The sequence below is a fragment of the Phascolarctos cinereus genome, unplaced genomic scaffold (assembly GCF_003287225.1).
Source record: "Phascolarctos cinereus isolate Bilbo 61053 unplaced genomic scaffold, phaCin_HiC Scaffold_726;HRSCAF=1367, whole genome shotgun sequence".
Taxonomy (NCBI): Eukaryota; Metazoa; Chordata; class Mammalia; order Diprotodontia; family Phascolarctidae; genus Phascolarctos; species Phascolarctos cinereus.
This window is the reverse complement of record NW_027556098.1, coordinates 422370890-422386762: the sequence shown is the minus strand read 5'-3', so window position 1 is coordinate 422386762 and position 15873 is coordinate 422370890. Positions and strand designations below refer to the sequence as shown.

Below are 15873 nucleotides of genomic sequence, written 5' to 3'. Positions count from 1 at the left end.
CTCGAGTCACCGAGGGAGCCAAGAAGGGCCCGGCTCCCCAAAGCCACCCGCAGAGGCCGGGAGCAGGGAGCAATGCAGGGGAGCTGTGGGCTAGCCTCAGTCTCCTCCTCCGTAAAATGGGTATGAGTATCGGCACCTGCTGCCCAGCGTCCAACGGGACAGGGTGTGTGATACACGCTTAGCGCAGGATCGGGCACGTGTCAGGTGCCTGCTCCCTTCAGGAACGGGACAGGGATGGGCTGGTGACGTTGGGGGTAGCTGTGCAGCTTTGGGCACGCCCCTCGGCCTCTCTGTGCCTCAGTTTCCCCTCTGCCAAAGAGGTGGGGGCTGGGCTTCGCGAATCCCCAAAGAGCCTCCAGCTCGGAGAGCAGCAGCTGAGCCCACGAGGGCGGGGAGGGGCGGAGCCAAAAGAGAAGGGCTCGTGGCCACGCCCCCTCGACGGCGCCCTGGATCTTCCTCTCTCAAAGGTCGAGACCCGGTGGAGGGGAGGGCGCATGCGCATTGGCCTGGGGCCTCCGGGGAAGGAGGGGTGCACAGGCCGAGCGTGGAGGAGGGAAGGAAGGGTCGGCGAAAAAACGCACAAGCGTGGGGCTGGGGGCGTCGAAAAAGGGAAGGTGTAGGATTGTAGAGGGGAAAGGTCGGGGGGAAGGAGAAGGCGCAGAAGCTATGGGAGCCAGAGCGGAGCGGAAAGGCGCGTGCGCGTAGGGGAAGGGGGCAATCCGAAGGAGAATGCGCGTGCGTGTTGGTGGGGGGGGTGTATGTGGAATGTTGCAGGGAGAATAGCGCGCGCTCAGTGCTGGGACGTCCCTGAGCGTCCCGCTCCCGCAGTCCGTTTCCCCATGGACGCCCTGCCCGTTTTCGCCCCTGCCTGTGTTCCTTCTCCCCTTAAAGGGCTAGGCGCCTCCATAGGCGCGCGGCCCCGAATTAGAATGAGGCGCCTCCGCACGCAGCCCCCTCCCCTCGCCCTTTTCCGAAGCTAGTGTCCGCAGGTAATGGCGCCCTAACCGCCTCAGAGGCCAGGCCCGCCCCCCGCCGCCCCTCGCCCCTCGCCGCCCCTCGCCCCTCCCCGCTGCGCCGGCCATCAGGGCGAAGGCGGGGCCTCTCGCGGCCCTGCCCCTCCCCCGCCCGTGCTTAGAGATCGGGTCCGAGTCCGCCGCCGCCCCCTCCTCCTGTGCCTGGCCCGGATTGCAGGCGGGGGTCGTCCCCCTCCCCTCCTCCCGGGGGTTCTGGCAGCGCGGGAGAGGGGGACGGCCTCGGTCAGACAGTCAGTCAATACATCCGAGGGAAGGCGCACGCCGGCCCTGCCCTCAGGGAGCTGCCAGTCTGGGAACCTGGCGGGGGGCGCCGAAGAGCCTTGAATGTCCAAGCCAGCGCTCTGCCTCGGGTCCCGAAAGCGGTGGGGAGCCGCTGCATGGGTCTTCACCGGAGTGGGGGCAGGGGCAGAGGACAGGAGGGGTGCGCTGGGGAGCCGGTGCAGAGGAAACCCGCAGCCCCGGCCCTTGGTGGGGGCCCCCACGTGGGAGCCTGGGGGAGGGGCCCGGGCCTGAAGGCACAGGGCTCCCTCCTGGGTTCAGTCTGGCCCCAGACACTCGCCGGCTGTGTGACCTGGGCGAGGCATTTCACCCACTTTGCCTCAGTTTTCCTCATCCGTAAAATGAGCTGGAGAAGGACGCGGCAAACTCCTCCAGTGTCTCTGTCCAGAAAACCGCAAGTGGGGTCAGAGAGTCAGACAGGACTGAGAGGAGGGGGAGGGGGAGTTGCTGGGGCAGCGCCCTCTAGGTCCTCAAGTGCCGCCCTTTGACTGAATCCAGACTTCACAGCGCAGCCACGTGCGGCCCAGAGGCCTCAGGTTCCCCCAGCTGGGGAGAAGACAGTGTGTCCAGTTTGAGATGTCTGCTGGACGTCCGGTGTATTGTCCGAAAGGCGATTGGAGAGTCGAGATTGGCTGGGGCCTAGGGATGGGGTGTAGGTCCGTGGGAGCTGTGGAGGTCCCCGGGTGACGTCGGGCCCAGGGAGGAGAGAAGAGGCCGTGATGGAGCCCTGAGGGACGCTGCGGTGGGAGGGAGGACCCAGCGAAGGAGACCGAGGAGGAGCAGCTGGGGGGAGGAGGAGACCCAGGAGAGACCGGGGTGCCAAAAAACCTAGAGACGAGAGCTGTCCAGGAGGAGAGAGGAAAGGCCGCTGGATGTGGCCGCCAGGAGATCGTTATTATGTCCCGGGGGGCCAGCTCGGGTTGGCGCAGAGGGAGCTGGGCAGCCCTGGCAAGTGGCTTTCTGCTGTTTGGCCGCAAAACAGAGGCAAGGCGTGGTACAAGAGCTAAGGAATCGTGGGTGTTTGACTGACCAGGAAGCCCTGGTCCCCGCCTGACCCAGTGGAGTGGGAGAGGGCATCTTCAGTAGCCAACAGCCCTGGAGGCTCTAGGGTTTGGGCCTGTGGGGCTAGCATTGCCTGGCAGTGCAGTCACATCTGCATCCTGACCCATAATCCAAACCACCTGGGGCTAAGAGCCATGCCCAGACCTCTAGTTTTCTGGACCTGGGGCGCCTCCCCAGGCTCCCTTCCTCTTCCTTCTCCTCTTCTACCAGGGATTACTACTGTGGAATTTGGACAGACAGAGCCGGAACCATCCAGCGAGCTGAGCGTCTGGCAAAGCTAGAGGGAATCAGGCCCCTCTGAGTGGGAAGAGCAGCTGGTGAGTAAGGCCTTGGAAGCTGAGGAGGCAGGCCCTGTGCTCTGTGTGTGAGGGCTGGCTGGCTTCTCCCTGGGTCCCTACCTTTTGTGCTCAGAGGTTGCCTCCTGCAACCCTTGCTGGAAGGGGGAATGTCCTCTACTGTGTCATCCCCAGTGACGGGGAGCTCACACCGTAGGACCCAGCAGGGGGTCACAGCCTGTTCCCTAGACTTGAGACAGCTGACTTCAAGTGGATTTTTCAGCCACAATGGCAAATCAAGACCATCCCCTGAGACACAAGGGGCTTTTGTCTGCACTGAGAAAGGGAGAAACAATCATGATGAGAGCATATGGTCCCCTGTGGGCCACTAGAACGCCCCCCTCCATTACTCCTTGCCCGCCATGGATGTCCCTGAGCTCACTGGGAGAAGCAGTAGACTTGTCCTCCTGGACCCCAGAAGTGAGAGCTGGGAGGGGAGGCTGTGAGAGTGGGATGAAAAGACATGGAGCCTCTAGTCCTCTGTGACCTTGGACAAGACAATGGAAGTCTCTGAGCCTCACTGGCCTCCTCTGTGAAATGGAAACAGTGATATGTTGCTAAAGAGAAGAGGGTGATCCACTGAATCATTACCTTGAAGGGATTCCAGAGCCACGGTTGCTGGGGGACAGGGAAGACCTGTGCCTAGATGGGGGGAGTCAGGACTGGGTGGGAGCCAGGGATCAGGCCCTAAAAGGAGCCAGCCAAGGAACTGGGCCTTAGTGGCCTGGAGGAGTGAGGGACCCTAGGCTGCTCTTTTCAGGATTGCTAGTGGAGCTGTCTGACAGGAGGATAGGCCATGGAGAGGACCACTCTTTCAGCTAGGGCATTTGTGGGCAGAGGACCTAGGTTCAAATCTAACATGTCACTCCTGGTGTGTTGAGTCTCTTCACTGTCAAACAAGAAGGTTGGATCAGGTGGCCTCAGGTTCCTGCCGGGTCTAGATCCAGGACCCAGTAATCTTTTTAAAAAATTATTTATGGGAGGCAGTCGGGGTTAAGTGACTTGGCCAGGGTCACACAGCTAGTAAGTGTCAGGCCGGATTTGAACTCATGTCTTCCTGACTCCAGGGCTGGTGCTCTATCTGCTGTACCACCTAGCTGCCCCAGACCTAGTGACCTTATCACGAGGGAGCTCTATGACATGGCCCTTTCTGTGATCCAGAGGGGCTTTGTCTCTGGTCGGTGGCTCTTGGCAGCTGCCAGGCAGGGCTCCCAGGCCTCCAGCATCCTCCCTTCTCTGGGCCTCAGTTGTCCTTCCTCCAGAATGAATAGTTTGGGCTTGATGAGGCCAGTGTTCTTTCGTGGGGCTGACCCTTCCAGTCTGAGGCCTTCCCAGTCCCTTGAGGCCCACGTGTGTGTGAGACTCTGTTCTTGGACCCCTGCAGGTTCTGGATAGGAGAGACATTTAGAAAGGACGAGGATGGCTGAGAATAAGCTTGTTCCCGAGTGGAAACATATGAAAAAAATTATCAGCAATGTCTTGAATAAACGCATGGTAAGAGATTGTTGCTAGGTCCGTGTGCAACCTTTCATCTAGCACTTATTCAGCACCTACTGCATTCCGAGGCCTGGGCCCCCATCCCCACCCCCGGGGAGCCATAAGGATGCGTAGGAATTCTCATTCATTATGGAGGAGAAGGGATTCACTGTAGGGCCTAGGCTCGCAGGACTGTCCTCAGATGCTGGAAGGGAACAGGATGGTTCTGTCTGAGTCTGAAGGCCAGACAAGGGACCAGCAGGGGACACGAGGAATCGTGGCTTCTAATCCCACCTCCGACCCCAGGCCTCAGTTTCCCAAAATGAGGAGGATCCCCAGGGTTCCTTCTGGCTCCAAATCCAGAATCCTGTGGGTGTGTTTTCTTTTTTTCTGGGGTGGTGAGGTGGCAGATTATGGCTGGATATAAGGAGGTATATTCCAGTAGTCAAAACTATCCCCAAGTGGAGTGGACTGCTGCTGGAGGTAGCGAGCTTCCCAGCTGCAGATGTCAGGATGACCCCTTGGAGGGAGTGTGGACCTGGGGATTCCTGACAGGTTGCGCCAGATGGCCGCTGGGGGCAGCCCTTCCAGTTCTGAGCACCTGGGCTGTCCAGAGGACTCCGAAGCCCTGGATGGGAGATTAGACCAGACTCTTGTTCGGTTCAGCACACAGAAAGACCCTCTGCCTGCCAGGCCCTGGACCTCTGGTGCTGGAGGTGCAGAGACAAAGGATGAGACTATGCATTGGGACAAAAAGTGAAAACCCAGCCCTGCCCTCAGGGAGTGTGCACCCACTTGGGAGAAGTAACAAAGCAGGCCACCTAGACCCGCAGTGTGCTCTCTCCATGGTGTGGGGAAAGCAAGCTGAGGAATTTGGGGGGAGCAAAGGAAGCTGGTGCCAGGAACTGGAAGGGGGTCAGGCCAGGCCTCACTGGGTTCTGGGGTCCCACAACACCATAATAGCATCTGGCCAGTACTTGGGTGTGACCTCCTTGTCCCCAGACCGCCAGGGGATTGTCCCAGGGGACGTGGGAGAAGGAAACTGAGGCTGAGTGACTTGTCCAAAGTCACACAGGAAAAACAGCAGAACTGAGATCTCTGACTCCAAACCTGGCAGCATTCCCACTGGGCCCCAGAACTCCCCTTCCATTTTATAGAGGAAGAAACAGGCCCGAGAGCAGAAGGAACTCCATTCTTTCAAAGTCCTGACCCCCAGCTTCCAGGAATGGCCGGATTGCTTTCTCCTTGGTGTCCCTGAAAACCACCCCCGTGGTGGAGGCCCCCAAGCCGGGCCCCTCCTGGTCCTCGAGGGCTGGGACCAAATTCCTGGCTGGACTCCCACAGAGAAGGTGCAGGCCCTCTGCTCTCACTGTGTCTGTGGAAGCTCTGGGGCCTGTTTCGTTTCAGCCACCCTCCCAGTCCCTCAGGCTCCTCCCTCTCTCCCACCGCCAGATCCAGGGTGGTGCCAAGGCCTGCAATTTCCTCTCGGCCACGCCCCCTTCTCTGCTCTGACCCACCCCCACCCGGGCGCAGGCCTTCATCCCCTAGCCCCTGGACTACCATAGTAGCTGCTGGGGGCTCTGCCTGCCTCACGGCTCTCCCCACTCCACTCCATCCTCTATTCAGCCACCGCAGTGACCTTTCTAAAGCACAGATCCACCCTGGCCATCCCCTCCTCAGTGACCTTCACTGGCTCCCCATCACTTCCAGGAGCAAATACAGAATAATCTGCTCCATGTTCCAAGGCCTTCGGAAGATGCCCCTTCCTACCATCCTGGGCTTGTGACACTGGGCTGCCCTCTAGGCACTCTGCAGTCCAGAGACACGGGCCTTCTTGTTCATGGGTGCACGTAATGCTCCATCACCCAACTCCACCCCTTTGCCTTTGCTGTTCCCCAGGCCAGGAACACCCTCCTTCACCTCGGCCTCTTGGAGTCCCAGGCTTGAATGCCGCCTCCTGAGGCCTGTCTGGTGACTTTGTCACTTTATACATTTGTCATTCATATACACATCTAGATGATGTATGTTTATCTGGAAATGGTGCACATTTTCCATCACCAGGTGCCGGGTGCTCTGACAGGTGCTGGAGGTTCCAGGACAAAAGAAACAGGTCCTGCTCCTCCCAGAACTTCCATTTTCTTGGGGGTAAAACAGCGCAGACACAGCCACAGCAGAGGGTGTCCAGCCAGGAAGGCAGTTCCACCCCTGCAAGGCCCAGGCTTACCCGGGGGAGGGAGTGGCGCGCTGAGCTCAGGGTTGGCCGGGCAGGGGCCGGGTTTGGGGCCACAACACAGCTGCTGTTCTTAAGGAAACCAAGGAGATCACAATCCGGTTCATCCTGGAAGTGGGGGAAGAGGGCACCGAGGATGTTGAGAAGAGTGGGGAAGTCCCTTCTCTCGGGCCCTCAGTTACCCCCTCCATCTGGCCAAACTGCACGTGCTTAATTAAAATCGTCTGTGATGAGGCAGGATCCAGGCTGGGTCGGCGCTGCTGACGGCCTTGAGTGCTGAGCCAGTAAGTCTGGGCTTTGTCTTGCAGGCCACAGACAGCCATGAAAGCTTTTTGAGCAGGGGAGGGATGAGCAAGAGGGAGATGGCTCGGGCAGTATGGATTGGAGGAAGGGAGCACGGATGGAGGCAGTCCCAAGAGTCCAGACGAGGGTGTGCGCTATGGTCATGGAAGGAAGGGGATAGATGTGAGAGATGCTGGCGAGGATGATGCATTTGGAGTCAGAGGACGTGGGTTCAAATCCTGGCTTTGCCCCTTGCTACCTATCGTGTGGGCAAGTTACTTCTCTGTGGACCTCAGTTTCCCCATCTGTAAAAACAAGGTGACTGGACTAGGGGACGAGGCCCTCTACCTTTCAGTCCCACAATCCTTGGAGATGCTGCTGATGTGAAAGAGTCATACCTCGGAAGCGGGTTGGCATAAGGGAAGGCTGAGGAGAGCCTGGAGCACAAAGGGAAATGGATGGAACCGGCTGCCTGCCCTCAGGGAGCTTCCAGTCTTGTGAGAGGAGAGCCATGATGATAGAAGTGGAAATGTGGAGCAGCCCCAGGAGCCAGGCCACAGGGAGCTGGGGGGGGGGAGGGAAGGCTTTCTGGAGGAGCCCCTGGAGTTAGGAGGGTGGGGAGGAGGAGACAGGGACAGTTGGCTCACCCAGCACCTCTTCTCCAGCAAAAACAGTCACAGCCAGATGCAGTGATTTCCCTGAGCGACCACCCTGAGATTGTGTTCTCTGAGACCTACCACCCCCAGGAAATGCCCGCCATCTGCCACTATTTCACTGATGCCCACTACTACGCCTCCTTGGGCTGGGTAAAGGGGAAGGAGATAAAGGTGAGTGTACCCAGCTTCTGGCCCATGCTGTGGGGGAGCGAGTGGGGAAATTCCAAGCCAGCCGTGGGGACTGGGCATGTTTAAGCAGGAGAAGAGAAGGGAGGCCCGCAGAGCTGTTAGCCTTGGTCAGTGTAGCCCAGAAAGGCAGCACTAGCAGTCACAAGGAGGATAAACTTGTCAGCGATAAGGAGAATGGGGGAGGCTGCCGTGGGAGGCGGCAGGGACCCCCCCTTGGAGGTCTCTCTATCCCACTCCAGCCAGGTTCCTTCACCCCTACCCAGCTAGGCGGCGCAGTGGATAGAGCACCGGCCCTGAAGTTAGGAGGATCTGAGTTCAAATCCAGCCTCAGACCAAACACTTGACACTAGCTGTGTGACCCCGGGGCAAGTCACTTAATGCCAATTGCCTAAAAAAACAAAAAACAAAAATTATTTCCCCCCCAGTTACATGTAAAACCAATTGGCATAACCTACTCTTGATTCGAATCCATAAGTATTTATTAGGTGCCTACTGACAAAATGTCTACTACAGGCATTGTGCTACCAAAGTTCTGGGGATGCAGGTACAGAGAATGAAATGAGCCCTACTCACAAGTAGCTAATAGGAAGGCAAGAAGGACACATCCCACAGCGGTGAAAGGCTACATGACTGAGGAAGCAAAGGTTTGAGCTTCCAAGCATTACAGTGATTGATTAAGCGGAGCATGCCACTTGCCCAACAAATTGGGACCGGGCCCCTTCCTCAGCTTAGGGCTGGACCCCGAATCCAGAGGGAGACAGATTTTTATACATTAAAAACAATCAAATAAGACAAATTAATTAAAAAGAAACAATATAATAGGTAATCTAATTTCTAATTGGATGGAAAGTCAGGGACTTTCTGATTAGGAAGGGGAGCGTGAACAGGTGCAACTCCTTGAAATCAGAAAAGGAGGGGTCCCATTCCTCAAAGTGTCTGTAAACAAACAAAGGAACATGGAAACAATGACTGATTGATTAGTATGGGGCCTGCTTTCAGATAAGATATATAGGCTGCTTGAAATGTAAAATTTTGAGAAGACTCTTGCATAGAACTTAGGATATGACTGTGTAACCTAAGTCCTTAGTTAAGGGTCTCTAACCAGCAGGTAGGGTTGGAATAGTTTCCCAGTCATGCCTGGCTAGGTTCAAACATGATGGTTTTCTCCCAATTCCCACAATTAAATAAAGTTTTCTCACAAGTCAGAAACTGGAATAGACCCATAATTGAACAGAAAAGAACTTACCTGGCTCCAGAATCACATCACAAGATGGAGTCAGTGTGGTTTACTCAGTCCCCACAATTAACCATTTGCTGTCAAATCCCCCGAATTCCCTCAAGACAACATAAAGTGAATAAATACATACATGTCTTTCTGTATATGTTTGCACACACGTCCGCACACATACAAAGTAAATTCCAAGTAGTTTGGGAGAGGGGTCAGTGAAATCTGTTGAGGGCTCAGCAAAGGCTTCATGCAGAAGATGTTGCCCGAGCTGCATTTTTAAGGAAGAGACACAGGGATGTAGGGAGTACGTTCCGGGCGTGGGGGATGGTCAGTGCAGAGGTCCAGGGGTAGGAGCTGGAGTATCACGAGTGACGAGCAGAGGGAAGCTCAGATTGGATGCTTCTTAGAATGCAAGAGAGCGGATGAAGGTCCAGGGAGGCTCCAGAAGTGGCTTAGGACCAGGTCACGCAGGGCTTTAAAAGTGAACCAGAGGAGCTCGTGTTTTGTCCCAGAGTCAGTAAGAAGACACCGGAATTGGTTGAGTAAGGGAGTCATGTGATCAAATTGTGTGTGTGAGGAAAATTACTTTGAATGAATGAATGGGAAAACATTAATTAAGTGACTACTCTATGCTAGCTGCTGGGGATAGAGATGTAAGAGTGACATCATCCTGCTCTCCAGAGGTGCACGTTCCGTTAGTTTGGTCCCTTTCTTCCCTAGTGTTTGCCTTTTTCCCTCCCTTTTCTTTCTTCACCTAAGATCATCCAAGTAGAAGGAAACCACCCCCAGGCCCTCTTTTTGGCTGATCTAACTCCCTCTGTGAGCCTTGATGACATTAAGATTCTGAAGGGACACTTGTTTCCTTTCCCCCATTAGACTATAAACATATCTTCATTGGATAATCCCTTCTAATTGCTTTCATGTACTTATCTTTTTAGATTTTCTTGACATTTCAAAGATTCTGTTGATTTCTAATATTTTCCTTAGGAATGCTTGGAAGTCCTTTATTGTATTAAAATCACATTTTCACCTATAAGATTATACTTAGTTTTGCAGGTTAATTATTATTGGTTGTAATTTTTTATCTTTTGCCTTTTAGAAACCCATATTCCAAGCTTGCCTTTTCCTTCCTGTGGTTGTTCCCAAGTCTTATGTGATCCTGACTGTGGCTCCTTGGCACTTGTATTCTTTCTTTCTGACTGCTGGCAGTATTGTTTTCTTAAACCTGGAAGCTCTGGATTTTGACCATAATGTTCTGGGCGGTTTTCATTTTAGGCCTTCTTTCTGGAGATAACTGGTTGATTCTTTTTATTTTACTCTGCCCTCTGATTCTATAGGTCTGGACAATTTTAATTTGCCATTTCTTGGAATATGGTATCCAAGCCTTTTCTTCTTCTTCTTAGAAAGTCCAGTGATTCTCAGATTATCTCTCCTTAACCTGTTTTCTAGGTTAATTGTTTTTTCTAGGGGTTACCTCACATTTCCTTCTTTTTTTTTTTCTTTCAGGATTTAGGTTTTGTGGATTTGGAAAAGTAACTGGAATCATGGAGCAACCTTCAAAATTGAGCAGTTAAAATTTTGGACATATATTGCCTTGGATAAATTTGTAGCCATTGTTTATCATATAGTTGATCTGTATTCTGGACCGGAATTACCAGGGTAATATTTTGTGTGACAGAGCATGCCATACCTTGTATGACAGAGTCATACCTTGTAAGATTGAAAGCGCTGACTACTTTAGATTCTGGAATGCATTCAGTATAGAGCAATAACAACAACAAATGTAGCTAATCTTTACATAGGGCTTTCAAGTTTGCAAAGTGCTCTGCATGTAATATTTCCTTTGATCTCCACAACAACCCAGGGATATAGGTGCTATAGTTATAGCTAAGGTTGAGAGGTTAACTAACTTGCCCACACACAGACCTTCTTAACTCCCAGTCCAGCACTCTGTCAGCACCAGCTGCCTGCCAAAGAATTGTCATTTACCTAGAATGCCACATTAGGAGAGAAGCGCACGAAGTGGTTCTCCAAGATGATTTGGAGATGCGTACAGCTGGATTGGGTTATCACTTTGGAGAATGTTATATAAAAGTGCTGTTAAAATTTGGGAATGATACCTCAAGTGTGATATATAGGTAACCTTGTAAGGTTAGATCTTCTTTGATCTGGATGGTGTGATTATTTAGGAAGTAGAATTCTCCCAGGGTGGAGAAGTCTATCCGGAAGACAGCACACCCTTCCCAGGGTGGATGATTTTTAAGGATTCCGATGGCTATGATTCCTGTTAGTTTGGCAAATAACACTGTGGTAGCGGGAAGGTGGGACGTCCCATTGGAACACGGCCACCTTGGCAAGGACTTCCATGAATGTTGGGCCACCATCAAAACAGAAGCAGTAGGTGAAGTGAGGAAGTTGGAGATTGTTTTTTGGGCAGAGCTCAAAACCAGGCTGTGGGATCCTAGTCAGTTGTTGTCCATCTTACCTTTAAGACGGATAAACACATGGTAATTGAGGGTTTTGACAGAGCTGGTCTAGCTATGGACAACATGGAAGGCAGGTTCAGGAGAGTCATGAGTTCAGTCAGAAGTTCAGACCTCAGCAACCCTATCTGCCAAGACTTCAAGGCCTTTTGGGGGAGAGGCTTCATCTGGGTCTGGTGTCTAGAATTCATCCAGGGCAGTGAGGTGCTCACTTGCTGTCTCGCTCTTTGTCTTAGGTCTCAGTTCTGTCCACCATTTTTGGTTCTGTCCTTTTCAGTCCAAAGAGCATTCTCCTTGGTGGAGGAAAGAGGTGCATACAAAAGTGTCGAGCTGTCATCACAGTCCCATTGACCGTCTTGAGACCCGCTCTTCTGCCTCCTTTGATTCTCCTCTTTCTCCCGGTAGAGCCCCAAAGGCCCCTTTCATTGTCCTCAGCTTTCCTCACCAGGCTCAGCTCAACTAGTCTAACTACTCTCTGCCTGGTCTCCCAGCACCAGGCCCATCCTCTTTTTCCTTGCTCTAGCTACCACAATCCCAGCTGGTCAGTGACATCAGTGTGTGTATTAATCTCTTTAAATGGCAGCTCCTTTTCTTTCTTGTCAGAACTGATTCCCCATCTCCCCTGAGCTAGCTGCCCCCCGCAGTTTTAGGCCCCAGTTTCCCATCTAACCTTTCTTTGAACCCAGTGAAACCTGTTTTCCCAAACTCTAAAGTGCAGGTATGTGCAGAGTGACTGTAGAGATAAGAACACTGGCCTTATCTTAACTGGACTTAGCACTGGAGTCCAGACACACAAATACCACCTCTTTACCTACTAACTGTATGCAGGACACATAATCCCTCTAAATCTAGATTTCTTCTTCCTTAACATAGGGATATAGATAACTCTAGTGCCTGCTTCACTGAGCGGTTTACAAGATCAAGTGAGATTCCCTGTGTAAAGTATTCACACCCTGGAAAGGGCTAGGAGGGAGTCTGCTGTTACTACTTTAGATGATAAATTCTCAGTTGCAATGATCCTGCCTCCCTCCCCCCATGCCTACCCTGCAAACAAACAAACAAATAAACAAATAAATAAATAAATGAAAGGAGAAAAACCGTATGCAGGACATACTTTTAAATTTAATCTGCTTTATTAACATTTTCTCTACTATTATACTGTCTTGACAATCAACAAAATAATAAATTAAGGCTTGATTTATAGCATTTGCTCATATCCCAGGGGTAAATGCTCACGTTAAAAATGTAACCACCCGCTCTTATGATGCAATTCCAATTCACAAAGCAATGTGTATCTCATGATACACCTTAAATCTGTCATGGCTCTGCCATGGATGGATAACATGTCTCATCATCACATCTCTGGAATTGTGACTAGTCATTGGATGAAACACTGGTCTTACAGTTTTCAGAGTTGGTCTTCACAGGGTTGTGGTTATTAAATGCATTATTTTCCTAGTTTTAATCATTTCATTCGTCATCAGTTTGTCAAAGTCTTCAAAACTTTTTTTTTTTTAATAATAATGATGTTCGAGTCCAAGTAGTTGGGATCACTTCACTGAATCTGAGTCAGTTCCTACAAGTCTTTCCATGTCTTTTTGAAGTCATCCATTTCCTCAGTTTTTTATAACATACCAGCCTGTGGCCCCATTGTGTTCATAAGCTGTTTTCCTCAGCTGATAGGCAACCCTTTAGTTATAGGTCTTTCTGCCTCTACAAAAGGAGCTCTTTGAAGTATTTGTGTAAATGAAGGACCTCTTCCCCCCACCCTGCCTCTGTTCCTCACCCCCTTCCCTTTCATACATTTACTTAGAGTTGTACGCCTTTCTGGGAAGAGATACGCAGACTGCATTAAGGTCAGTGTTATGTGTGTCACATGAATCTAAAATTAACGGGAATTGTGATTTGGAAGCTATTTGGAGAGACAAAGGACGTGAGGTGGGGTGTTTCTGACATGGATCAGATTGAGTAATATTCACTTCAGTGCGCCCCCCTCTATGGGCTGAGAAAATGAAGCCTAGGTTCTTTCTGGTCTTTTTGTATCTTAATTCTTTTTTTTTTCTTTTCCTCTTACTTTGATCACATTCAGTTATAAGCCTAGCAGGGGTACAGCTGGGTCATAGGACAGGCACTGTGTATTAACTTTTTGTATATAATTACAGATTTCTCTCCAGAATGGTTATACCCATTCACAGGTCTACCAACAATCACTGCATCAAAGTGTCTTTTCCCACAGCCCCTCCCAACATGTATCATTTCCTTTTTGGTCATCTTTGCCAGTCTGATGGGTGTGTCAGGTAGAATCTTTAATTTGAGCTTTAATTTGCATTTCTCTAACCAGTAGTGATTTAGAGTATTTTATATGGCTAGCCGTTGAAATAATCAGATTGATTCCGTATCATTTTTTAGTTGATTCTGTTTAATTGATTTAATTAATTGATATTTAATATCAATAGTTAATTGATTTAGTTAATCTTAGTTAATTGATTTTGTCCTATAACTGCCTAAGTCATGTTCCTTTGTCTCTGAACTTTGTTCAGAAATTCCACCAGCTTGTAATGAGTTAAGAAATCCAGTTCTCTTGTCAATCGCTGCTCTATTCTTTGTCAAGGAAATCTGTTGTCCTTGGGCAATGCAGGTGGTCACCAGGGAGTCTAGTCTAGTACCTGTAGAACACCAAGCTATCCTTCAAAGATTTCTGGTTGTTATCCAAAGAAGGCTGACCGACTCTCTCTAGCCTTGCAGGCAGACTCGGTGAACACTTCTCAATCACAGGAGAGAAGGATGAGGTTGTTGCCGGCACCTCCTTCCCTCATTCCCAATTTCCAACCAGTCATGTTGTCCCCACCTCTCTTAACCAGTCATGTTGTTTTCCCCACCTACCCAACTCTGTTCTTCATTCTCTCCTACTTCCCAAAACTATATGAAGACTAGTAAATGCCACCTCAGGGTTTTTGATCATTGAGAGAGGCCATTGACCCAGTGTATTGGTTATTGCTAGCCTAACTCATAAATTGATCATGCTCAGACCATTGTCTCTCACTTTACCTTAATTTTCAAACATAACACCATTTCCCCTCAAGAACTGTCTATTCATATGTTTATACCATAGAAATGACTCTTACTCTTAGAAATTTGAGTCAGTTCCATATATATAAATATAAGATTTTTTTTCCCTACCTCATTGTTTCCCTTTTAATCTTCTAATATTTTATTTAAAATGTATGTATCTATGTTCATTAGGGATGTTGATCTCTAGTTTTTCAGTTTTGATTGTTCCTTTTTATATATCATTATGTATTACATATATGTATTTATTGTATTACAGAAGAAGTTTGGTAGGATCCTTTCTTTTGATGTTTGTGCAAACAATTTATGTAATATTAGAATTAATTATTCTTGGAATGTTTGATAGAATTCGCTTGTAGATTCATTTGGTCCTGGAGTTGTTTTTTGTTGTTCTTTTTTTCTTTGGAAGTTCTTTTATGACTTGTTTAATTTCTTTCTCTGAAATTAGATTGTCTGAATTCTGTACTTTTTGTTCTGTTAAATTTGATATTTTATATGTTTTTTGTAAATATCAATTTATTTCAGTGTTTTTGGTTTGGTTGGCATATTTTGGGCAAAAATAGTTTCCAATAATATTATTTCTTCATTTGTTGTTAATTCTCCTTTTTAATTTTTGATACTAGTAATTTGGTTTTCTTCTTTTTTATTCTAGTTAACTAATGGTTTATCAATTTTATTAGGGTTTTTTCTTCTCCAAAAAACCAGCTCCTAGTGTTATTTGTCAATCCAGTGGATTTTTTCATTTTCAATTTTGTTGATTTCTTCTTTAATTTTCAGTATTTCTATTTTTTTACATTTGTTGTTTTCTATTATTTTAACTGCATTCCTAATTCATTGATTTGTTCTTTCTCTTTTTGCTAATAGAATTGTATCTCTATCTATCTGTTTTTCCTCCTGATAACTGTTTTTGCTGCATCCCCCAAATTTTGAAATATTGCCTCATTGTAGTAATTATCGTCAGTGACATTTTCTGTCACTTCTGTGATCTGTTTTTTGACTCAACTATTCTTCAAGATTAAGCAGTTTAGTCTCCAGAGTATTTTTTTTCTTTTCCAGTTGATTTCTAATACTTTATACAGTGGCCTTTTATTTAACATAACTTTTATTACATTGTGATCAGTAAAGGATATATATAATATTCTTGTTTTAAAAAGTTGTTTGTGAGGTTTTTATGTCCTAAGACATGATCACTTTTTGTGAAGGTGCCTTGCACAGCTGAAAATACATATTTTCCTTTCCATTTCCATTCAGTAGTCACCACATCTGATTTTTCTAAAATTCTATTCAAGTCCTTAACTTTTTCTTGTTTATTTTTTTAGTTAGATTTATTAGGGTTGACAAGGATAAATAAAAATTCTCCATTATTATATTTTATTGTTTGTTTTTCTTTAAGTGTTTAGAAGCTATTTCATTGAGTGCATGTATATTAAGTATTGAAAGCAATTCACTGTGTATGTTATCTTCCATCAAAATGTAGTTTCCTCCATTATCTTTATATTAAGTCAATTTTTGTTGTTGCCTTGTCTAAAATAATAATTGCTATTCCTGCT

At 48.9% G+C, this 15873-nt stretch overlaps 1 long non-coding RNA gene across 3 annotated transcripts; it reads left to right on the top strand.

The window, feature by feature from the left end:
* Window positions 1-1032: 1032 nt before the first annotated feature.
* LOC144454439 (uncharacterized) lies at window positions 1033-15873 on the top strand. Of its 3 annotated transcripts, XR_013482802.1 has the most exons (4): window positions 1033-2692; window positions 4095-4204; window positions 7364-7525; window positions 10278-15873. It is a non-coding gene; the product is annotated as an uncharacterized LOC144454439 (long non-coding RNA). The 3 variants fall into 3 exon arrangements; XR_013482803.1 differs by lacking the exon at window positions 1033-2692 and having other exon boundaries at window positions 3969-4204; XR_013482804.1 differs by lacking the exons at window positions 4095-4204; window positions 10278-15873 and having other exon boundaries at window positions 7364-7452.